The following is a 9,547-nucleotide window of genomic DNA, read 5'->3' as shown; positions in this document are numbered from 1 at the left end:
TGTATTAGAAAAGACTAGGAGACTGCTGCAAATTTGTGTGCAAAAAGTCAAAACTAGCACATAGGTTTTGATAGATTAGTATCTTGTTGCTAGGGAAATAACATTAATCATTTAAATCTTGCTCTTTTGTAATGTTTTCATTGTGACCTGGTGTCTGATGTAATAATTGCTACTAAAATAAAAAGCATGCAGGATATTTTGTTCAGTACAGATCACACGTAGTAGAGAGCATATTTTACTGTGTCAGTACAAAATGTTCAGTCAAGTTATTATATTGTTTCCTTCATAAAGTACAATATGATTAGGTGGCAAATGGAAGTGAATCCAATCACAGTTCAACTAGTTCAACTTCATTATCCTCATTGCAAGGTATTTTGAGGGAAGACTGAGAAATGTGTTTTCCAAGCTAAGTTCTCCCATTTTCACAAAGATATTGTTGCTCTAATCAGAAGAATTATAAACACATTTATAAATTCATTTGGAAAGAATGTTCCACAGAAGAACAAGTTAGAATAAGTGTGAATATCGTCTTTGCTGCATAACAGAACCTCAATCATGTGGGATTGTTCTCTTTACACATCATGTACTGGGGGTTTGCACTCACAACTTTGTGAAGTTGGGCATGTCCAATCAGCAAATTCCAAATATATCTACATAGCTTGGCATTTCTTGTGTTTAAGAAGTATAAAAACACAGTTCTGAAATTAGTAATATTGTTTTGTAATGTTTTTCTGAAATAAATATAGTCTTGTTTGAATCATTAACACTCTCTGTTTGCTTTGAGTTTAAGAATACTCATTTTCTCCAAACTTGCAATCGAAGAGGGATTACTGGGCAGATTTATATTCTGTGAACTCACTTCCTCGGCTTTCTCATATCTTTAGGGGAGGAAAAATTGTCACAAGTACTAATCCTGAAGAACACCTTATAACAAAGTTAGAAAATCACAGAAGAATCCACTTTATCCTCTGAAGAGTGTGCTCCGGTAGATTCCTAACCTGTCAGCTGGCAGAGATTCTCCCTCATGCCGGTAAGTTGTTTAACTGCATTGGCTGCACATTTATAAAGGCATGTTAACAATTTTCTTCTCATTTTTCAGTCTCAAATATATAAATATTATTAGACATTTTCTAAGACACAAACAAAATTTATCTATAAGTAAGGGAGGAAATTTTAGGGAAGCTTTAAAATATGCATTCTTTTTTGTCAGAGATTTGAGTATTAAAATGATGAACAGTCATATTATTCTCTGCCTCAAAGAATGAATGAATTTGAAAACGTGATAATAGTGACAGCAATCGCTAGTAAAACCCAATAAAATAACAATTCAATTGGTTCAGACTTTTTAAAGAAATAACCCTATATTTCTGATGCAAAGAAAGGGCCTAGATTCTCAGAAAAGATCTTAGTTTCAAACATAAAGTTTCCAAAAATTATATCTAAATATTATTATCTGCAAATACTCTTAACTTGGAGAAATGTGTGTGAGGGAAAGAGTTTAAACCCTGAAATATAAGTGATCAGTAGGGGCTCTTGAGGAAGGAAAGGGTAACATGTGTCCTAAGGAGCAGCTGTGAAGTAACCGATGTAACGAAAGTGTTCAAGGTGGTGGGCATAAGAAGGAAAAAGAAGATGAGAGAAATTCCCTCCTCCCTAGCACTGAAAGGAGCTGTTACGTGCAAAAGAAGCCACATTCCCAACAGAGCAGTTTCACATATTTTCCCAAAAAGAACCCCAGCAACCCATCATTGAGCAGCTCAGACCCGCAGTGCCTCATTTAAACCCCACTGGTGGCTTCCAGTATTTGCGAAATGGGAACTTGCAAAGTCAGAAGTAGAGTTCTCCCATTCAAAACGAGCTCTTGGAAGATACCAGCAAGTCATTAAATGAATGCCAGTGCAGCAGTCTAAATTAATCGCTGCCAGCACCTCCTGTCATTCCTGTGGCTGAACTCATCAGCATCATTCCGATTCTCCTGCACAAACTCAGCCTCTCCCTTTAAACCTATTTGTACAGCACAACTTGAACCAGACCCATACCCCAACGAAGACCACTTCCCACCTGCTCTAAAGAAAGAATTGAAGGTCTAACTTCACATTGAACAATTGCCTTTCATTTAGAGGGAAGAATTATCCCTAAGAGTTGGGAAGTAGCAATTCTATAAGAACAACTCTGATTTAAAACTGAAAGTTTTTTTTGGTACCGAGGATCAAACTTGGAACCTTGCACTTGCGAGGCAGGCTCCGGAACCACTGAGCTAAATCCCCAGCCCCAAAACTGAAACTTTTAAAACATTAAGCTCTGATTTGCTAAGGTGAGTATATTTTTTGTATTCTGATGAGAGGAATTAGAATACATTGCTCTTGTGCACCAACCCCTCTGGAGCAAGTGCAAATTTTAGTTACCACAGCGTGCTAACCGGGAACAACTGCACAAAGTACAGACGTGGATGCTGCCTCTTCAGTCCAAAACTCACTTCAGATGCCCTGCATTGATCAGTGACCAAGCGTGTCACTGTTTTCCAAGTTGGCCAGGGTTTGCCCTTCATGCACCAGTCATCCCATTCCCTCTCAGACTGCCAAGTGTGGCACCATCCCACCTGAGTGAAAACCCAGGGCAGAGGCAGAGCAGGAACGGTGACAGCAAAGACCAGTGCACGACGGAAACAAAGAAGTCATGATAGTGGAAGGAAATTAGAGATAAATACAAACGGTACCAGGCGAAATAGCTGACAGTGGGAATGTTGACATTTGACATCTGAGACTGCAGATGCAGAGCCAGAAGTCTTCAGTGAAGGTGAATTCATCAACATAAATGAGGAAAGTGTTGGTATAAAAGATGATGACATCCCGCAGGAAGGGATGCTGGAACAGCCTCACATGAAAGGAGCTCTCAGGAGAACCTTCCTGATGTTGGAAGGGCGAAGGAAAAGTGCTGGGGACAGATCCAAACTGAAAAGGAAGTGACAGTTCCCAACAGAAACAGAGCGCTCAATCTGTAATATAAACTGTCTGATGAGCAGGCAGGCAACACTTCGCACACTCTCGGGTATTTACAGAGAAAGAGAGCGTTTTACTTATTATTTCTTGTGTTCTGAACTATACTAAATGAATGCTATTTGTATTATTATTGCCCCACATATAAATTGCAGTAAGAGAATTTTTAATGTTTTTATACTTTTTTACAAATATTTGTAAGATTGTGGAAAATTTTTAATTTTTCCTATTGAGTTTTAAAGATCATTTTTCAAGGTTTCAGCTTGCACGGGGACTTTGCCAGCCAAAATAGTTGTATTTTATTAGTACTATCATGTAGTTTCAGAATGTTTAAAGATACTGCATGGATGCTTTTTGACGTTTGAAGAGCCAACTAAGATTATCTTTATCTGAGCTTCAGTTACAAACCCAACATGCACAGGCTGGTTAGAAGTCGAAGAGAACACCACGGCAAACATGCAGGGTTTGTGGAGTTGTGCTTTCTTGGCACATGGTCCCATCTGTTCACATTCATTTGACTATCTGCTACATGAGAAAACTGTACACCACCGTGAGGAACAGTGACCATGGGAAATAAAGTTTTCTTAACCGTGCGACCTTTTTCCTGCACTCCTCTGTGCCTTACTTTCCCATAGAGAAAATTAAATCCTATAGAAAAAAAGTTTGATGATAAGAAAATAATATACTTCATATTAGTCATGAGGTTCAAAAAATTTAATGAATATATTCTCAACTTTAAGATGGAGTTGATATTTCTCTTAGGTCAAAGATATTTATTAACTCGTGAGAAAAATATATATATTTAACCAAGGGAACATCACTTCTATTACATTTCTCTTTGAGTGTCCTTAAAATATGATGTGCTAACACTTTCATTCACATTAAAGATAAATGTATTCTGCTCTTCATCTCTAGGTGCACAGCTCAAGTGTATTTTAAAATAAATGATAAGTCTTTCTGAACTTAAAATATCTGGTGCTATATATTGTATGTCATTCTAAAATTTTTATTATCAATTAAGTGACATACAACTGCAAATTTTTGATGCAATAAATAAAGAATTTAATTTAAATTTCAACCACTAAAATTTAGCAGATTTTAGTAAACTTGGTTCTATTATATTGATGAATACTGGAGCTCCAGTGACGCAATCGGTTAGTGCGCAGTACTTATATATTGATGAATACTTCAGAATAACAATATAACATATTACTGTAATGTCTCAATACCAATTTTCTGCTCACAGAAAATATTGGAAGCCAAAAGCATTCCATGTATTGACAATAATAATTACTGTATGATATAATATACAAGTAGATATATATGCCTTTATATATCAATATGTGATATATATAAATATTTCACATTGAAACAAACTAAACAAAATATTTTAATACATATGTACATTAATACATATGTAGATTAGTACATATGTTTTGTGATATGCAATCAACTGCTTATCTAAATTATGTAATTTTGATAACTTAATAATTTACTGAATAATAAATTTATTTGACATTTATAATAGGCCTAAAAAGGTAATCATTTTATTCATTTTTTTTCTAAGACTAATAATTCTAAAGTATGTTTTACTTTGCCGGTATAATTCTCTATGCCAAAGTAATATTAAGGTCTTCCTTTATTTATGTTTTTTCATAGATTTTGTGTTCATTGTCATACTCATTTACTGAACAAGTATATATCTATTAAACAAACTTTGATGGTAATGGAAAAGCTAAATTTTGCATTTCCATATAATATATATTTGAATTATAGTTCCATCCTTATCATTAGACCTTTATTCTCATATGTATTTTGTAGTGTACACATTATCCTCAACTATGAGATGAAGTTTATAATAAAGAAAACATTTTAATTGACTAACCAGTGAAAGACATTACAAGATTAGAATCTGATTTTTATATGTAGTCCAATAAATTTTACTTGTATATGTAAATTAGATTTATAGTTATTTAACATAGTTGATATTTACAAAGCCTTTTATATGACTTATCTAAAAGTAGTGTATCTCATTTCTCATACATTTACTTACAAATTCTTATTGTTGTTAATCATTGTTACAGATTTTGAAAATACAAAGGTGAGTAGAGTTCCTACCACAATCAATATAACCAATGTGATAAGTATCAGAATAGAAATATGCAACATTTCCATGAAAGCAGACAGAAGGGAGCTCTCATAGAGGCAACATGACTTCTAAAGTTTCATTTGTGATTGTGTAGATTTTGTTCAGTTTATGATGAGCAAGACAAACCCACACATATGCTGGAGTCAAATCTGTGGAGGGCATTGTCTGGTTCTTTTTTAACAGTAGGAGTGTGGAAATTTCAGGAAGTGTATTTTGATTTGAAGTGAGGGAGCAGCTACTACAGAGCATATCTTGCTCTGAGAATAACTTCTCCTTAAGAATGGCTCCAAACAAAAGCAGGACACCAGATTCCCGCTGGCCAGCAGTCTGCCTCGGAGAAGGTCCATGGTTGAGGACAGCAGCGCAGCCTCCCCTGGGCCTTGGGAAGATGCCTGTTCAGCTCGACATCTGCCTTCCTACTCTTTTAACTCTCACAGCGTGTGGGGGTGGGGTGGGGGGTGGATTCACTAACCCTAAACTGGATTCATTGACTTCTTATTATGGTATATCGCATTTTAAAAGTCACAACACTTACCATCTCCTGCTATTTTCCCTCTATTTTGTCTATTTTGTTTGAAATTTGAAAGACTACTATTGTTGACTGTAGAGACAAGTAGTGTGCCATGAGTTATTCCACTTCTCCTGTGACTATTCTACTTTGCTCACTTTTTTCTTTATTTACTTGGTTTTCTAGGTGCAAGTGCCTTCCTCTCATGCACTCCAATACCCACCGTATTTCTTGCGATGGCTTCTCCAATGTTTACTTATGAGACTTGCAGACCAACTTACCTTTCCTTTACCCTGCATAGCCCCTACTTTCTCCTACCCTAAGTTAGACAGTTTCCCCCCAGGCCCAACATCCAGAGGTTTCTGTGACAACCCCTGGCCCATTCTCCTGGCAGTAGGTCATTTTGCTGTTTCTTTGGTGTCATTTTTTTCTAGATCTAAATATTGAGCCACATGGTTCAGTCTTCTAAAGTTTTCTTAATGGATTATTTCCTGATCATCTTCATGTCATTTTGTTTACTTCTTGGAACATTTCTTCTAACTTACCTTCCGGGTCTTTATCAATTTCTTCCTAATTTTGCATTTCGTATTTTTAATTTCTAAAAATTGGGGGGGAATGCTTTATCTTATAGACTGCTTTATTTTCTCCTGTTAGTACAACTTTATCTCTTATCAGTTTATTTTTGAAATCATTTAATTTTTATAATATTGTTTCTCTAAGGTCTCTGTTTATATGTCTCCTATTTTCTGTCTCTTTGTGTCTCTGACTCTCTGTCCCCCTCTCTCCATCTCTGCCTCTGCCTCCATCGTCCCTCCTCCCTTTCCCTGTCTCCCTGTCTCTACTTTGTCCTTTGATCTCCTTGCTTGGAGCTTCCCATGAGCATCTGGAAGCTGCTGGTGCATGTGCTCCTGGTACAGTGTCCGGCAGAGCAGAGCTGCACTCCGGGGCCAGCCCAGCATCCGCCCTCCCGGAGGCCGTCTCTGAGGAGCTGGGTTCTCTGGAGCAGCCTCTGCGACTGCCTCGCCCCATGGCTGGACTCCTGCTCGCGGCCCTGGGAACTAGGCCGAGAGGGACTGGAGATTCTCATTAGGCAGGCTTCAAGCTTCCCTAATCCTCCGGCTGTCAGCCCCGGCCTCACCCGGCCTTCGGCTGCATCTGTGTCCCAGATCTTCAGAGAACAACTGTCTGGCGCTGCGGGCCTGTGGGGAGGTCACCGTGGGTGGGAGCAGCTCGCCTGCCAGGGCGAGGGGAGTGGAGGCGGTAGAGTAGTCTGCTGACCTCACTTCCCCCCCTAGAATCTTCCTCCCAGCGCAGGCCCTGCAGGCGCCTCCAGGCAAGCTGGCCCTGCTCCGCTCAGTAGGTGCCAGCTCGGAAGCCCTGAGATTTGTGTCGTCCTTTGCTCCCAGCAGGCAAATCCAGCTCTTGCGTTAATTTTCCACTTTCCTGAAATCTCTTAAAAGTTATGCGATCATGATCTACAGTTCTGTTGTTCTCAATGGCCAGTTTCTTCTTCGTAATTTATTATCTTTTGATGGTAGAACAGGAGACAAAGAAGATAAGCATTCATGTTCAATCCACTGTGTTGATGAAGAAATAACCTTCCACACATTTTGCAAAGAAGGAATACAGAAAACAGTATTCAGCCAGAGTACAGAAGCGGGAAGAATTCTCTCCGTGTGAGGAAAGCTCTAAGACACGCTGGAGCATTATGTTTCGAATCATCACACACTAAGTCTGGGCCTGCTTATTTGCCCCGTTCTAATTTTGACTTGAACTTGAACTGGCCTGACATTAAATTCAGGAAATATGAGGATCTTTTGAGTACTACTTCACTTAAGAGTAAGACAAATTAAGATTTATTTTCCTAATTATGGACAAATTAACATGCAATTACTTAAATATCCAGTATTTTGAATGTTTTTATTTCTAAAACCACAGGAAACGTTCACACTAGATTTATTTTACACATAAAATTTTGTATTTGTTTCAATATTGTATCTATATATGACCAGTTACTTTTCAAAAATCGCTATAGGTAAAATGTTTTGATTTCCAGGTATTAGAATTCAGACAAGAACTGTAAATCAGTGAAAGTTGCAGTGCGTGTGCTTCACTACTTGAAGAAACGACCACCTCGGCCGGGGATGTAGCTCAGTGGTGCTGCTCCTGCTTCGCATGTGCAAGGTCCTGAGTTCTATCGCCGGTACCAAAAGAGAAAGACGACCGTCTGGTCCCCTCCCCATGATGCCAAGTGCTGCGGCTGAGCCCGGGGCAGTCTGGGCGCCTGTGCGGCGGGGTTTATGCCCTGCGGCCCAGAGACAAGCCGGAGAGGCCTAGCCCACCTTCGGTGAGAAGAAAGCCTCTTGAATAACGCGTAGTAGGAACGTGTCCTATGCCACGCACGCTGCCCTGACAAGACACCATGTCCTGGGCAGCTCTTGAACGACAGAGAGCCCTTCCTTCTTGTCTTGGAGCCGGGTCAAGTCAGGGGCGTCCTCCCTGCCAGGCCTCTCCCGCTGCCCTCTCCCGGGTGGGTGGGCTGCTCTGCAGGGCCCGCTCAATGCTGGCGAACCCTGTTCCGCAAGCTCCACCGCCCGAAGGCCTCGCCTCCAGCACCATCCGGCGGTGACTAACACGCGAGTCTGGGGGACACGCGGGGCGGAGTCCCGTGGACAGGAGCCTGGAACACCGACTGCCACTGTGACCGAGCAGGCGTCCACAGCCCTCGCCCCTCTTAAACGTGTCCCGGGTGGGTGCCTGCTCCTCCTGTGCATGTCCCGGAGCCGCCCCGGTGAGGGGCCCAGGTGCAAGCCACACGCCATCACCGAGGTGTGCTTCTCCAGTTGCTGCTTTCCACCGACACCGACGCGGGCAGATGTCAGCTGGTGGGAAACTGAGAAACCACAATGACTTCACCTTTTACTGGAAGCACACTTGAAACGCGGGTGAAAAGTCCTGTGCGGTAAAGTTCAGGGCAGTGAGCTGCTGTTGCTGGGAGCCCCCTGCCATGGTGGGCTTGTTTCTGTCTGGCCTGGGCCCCCTTTGCCTGTACTTACAGCTGCTGGGCAGAGCTGGCGTCCAGATTCGAGTCCCAAGGGCACTGAAAGCTACCGACATACATCGTACTCTCTTAAATAATAGATGTTAGGAGTATGTTTTTTGGAATCTTTCATTTGTAACTTATTTTTCCCTTCTATAATGAAATCTGCTCCTGCTATATTTCGGTAGATAGAAACAAATTGCATACCACTTACATTTCAGCTTTCCTTTTATAAAGTTATATATTTGCGTCTCTGGATAAAATATTCTATTATGACAATAAGTGTGTTGAGGAAGTGACAGAAATGTAATGACTTCAGAAATGGAGATTATATACTTAGCCTTTTTTGTGAATTTTAATGTATGATGTGTATGGTACACAATATGATTTTACACACATATTTCATACAATTCCTTAATCTTAGCCTGTGGTTTTGTCCGCATGTTTTATTTGTTGCATTTTCTTCTTCATCTACTTAATATATTAACATAAAAATGTAACTCTTATTATGACCAGTAATATCTCTGTAGTTGGAAAAGGAAAATAGGAAGAAAATACTAATTAACTAAGAGCAGTGGCATTTCTGGTGAAATGACGTGAAAACCAAAACAAACAATGTGACTTCATTTGCTAATTAACTAGTTAGATCCATACTCATGGGAGCGGTTTACCAAAATTGTATTTAAACCAGCAGGTGATGCTTCCACCAAAATCATGCATCATCCTAGTGCTTTCAGGGTGATGGGAAAATTAGGAACAACTTTTTCTTCCCAGGGTGTGGTAAATCTGAAGCTTTAAGCTGATTAAAAACATAAATATCCCTTAAATCTAGGAATCATGTCTTTATCAAGTTG

At 39.9% G+C, this 9,547-nt stretch overlaps 1 long non-coding RNA gene across 1 annotated transcript; it reads left to right on the top strand.

The window, feature by feature from the left end:
* Positions 1-221: 221 nt before the first annotated feature.
* On the top strand, positions 222-9,344 carry LOC110346261 (uncharacterized). Its single transcript, XR_002390187.2, has 3 exons — positions 222-369; positions 885-1,030; positions 7,710-9,344. It is a non-coding gene; the product is annotated as an uncharacterized LOC110346261 (long non-coding RNA).
* Positions 9,345-9,547: the final 203 nt, after the last annotated feature.

The sequence above is a fragment of the Heterocephalus glaber genome, unplaced genomic scaffold (assembly GCF_053883595.1).
Source record: "Heterocephalus glaber isolate CG9 unplaced genomic scaffold, H.glaber_assembly_v1.0 deba00001688, whole genome shotgun sequence".
NCBI lineage: Eukaryota > Metazoa > Chordata > Mammalia > Rodentia > Bathyergidae > Heterocephalus > Heterocephalus glaber.
This window is presented reverse-complemented; position numbering and strand designations above follow the sequence as displayed.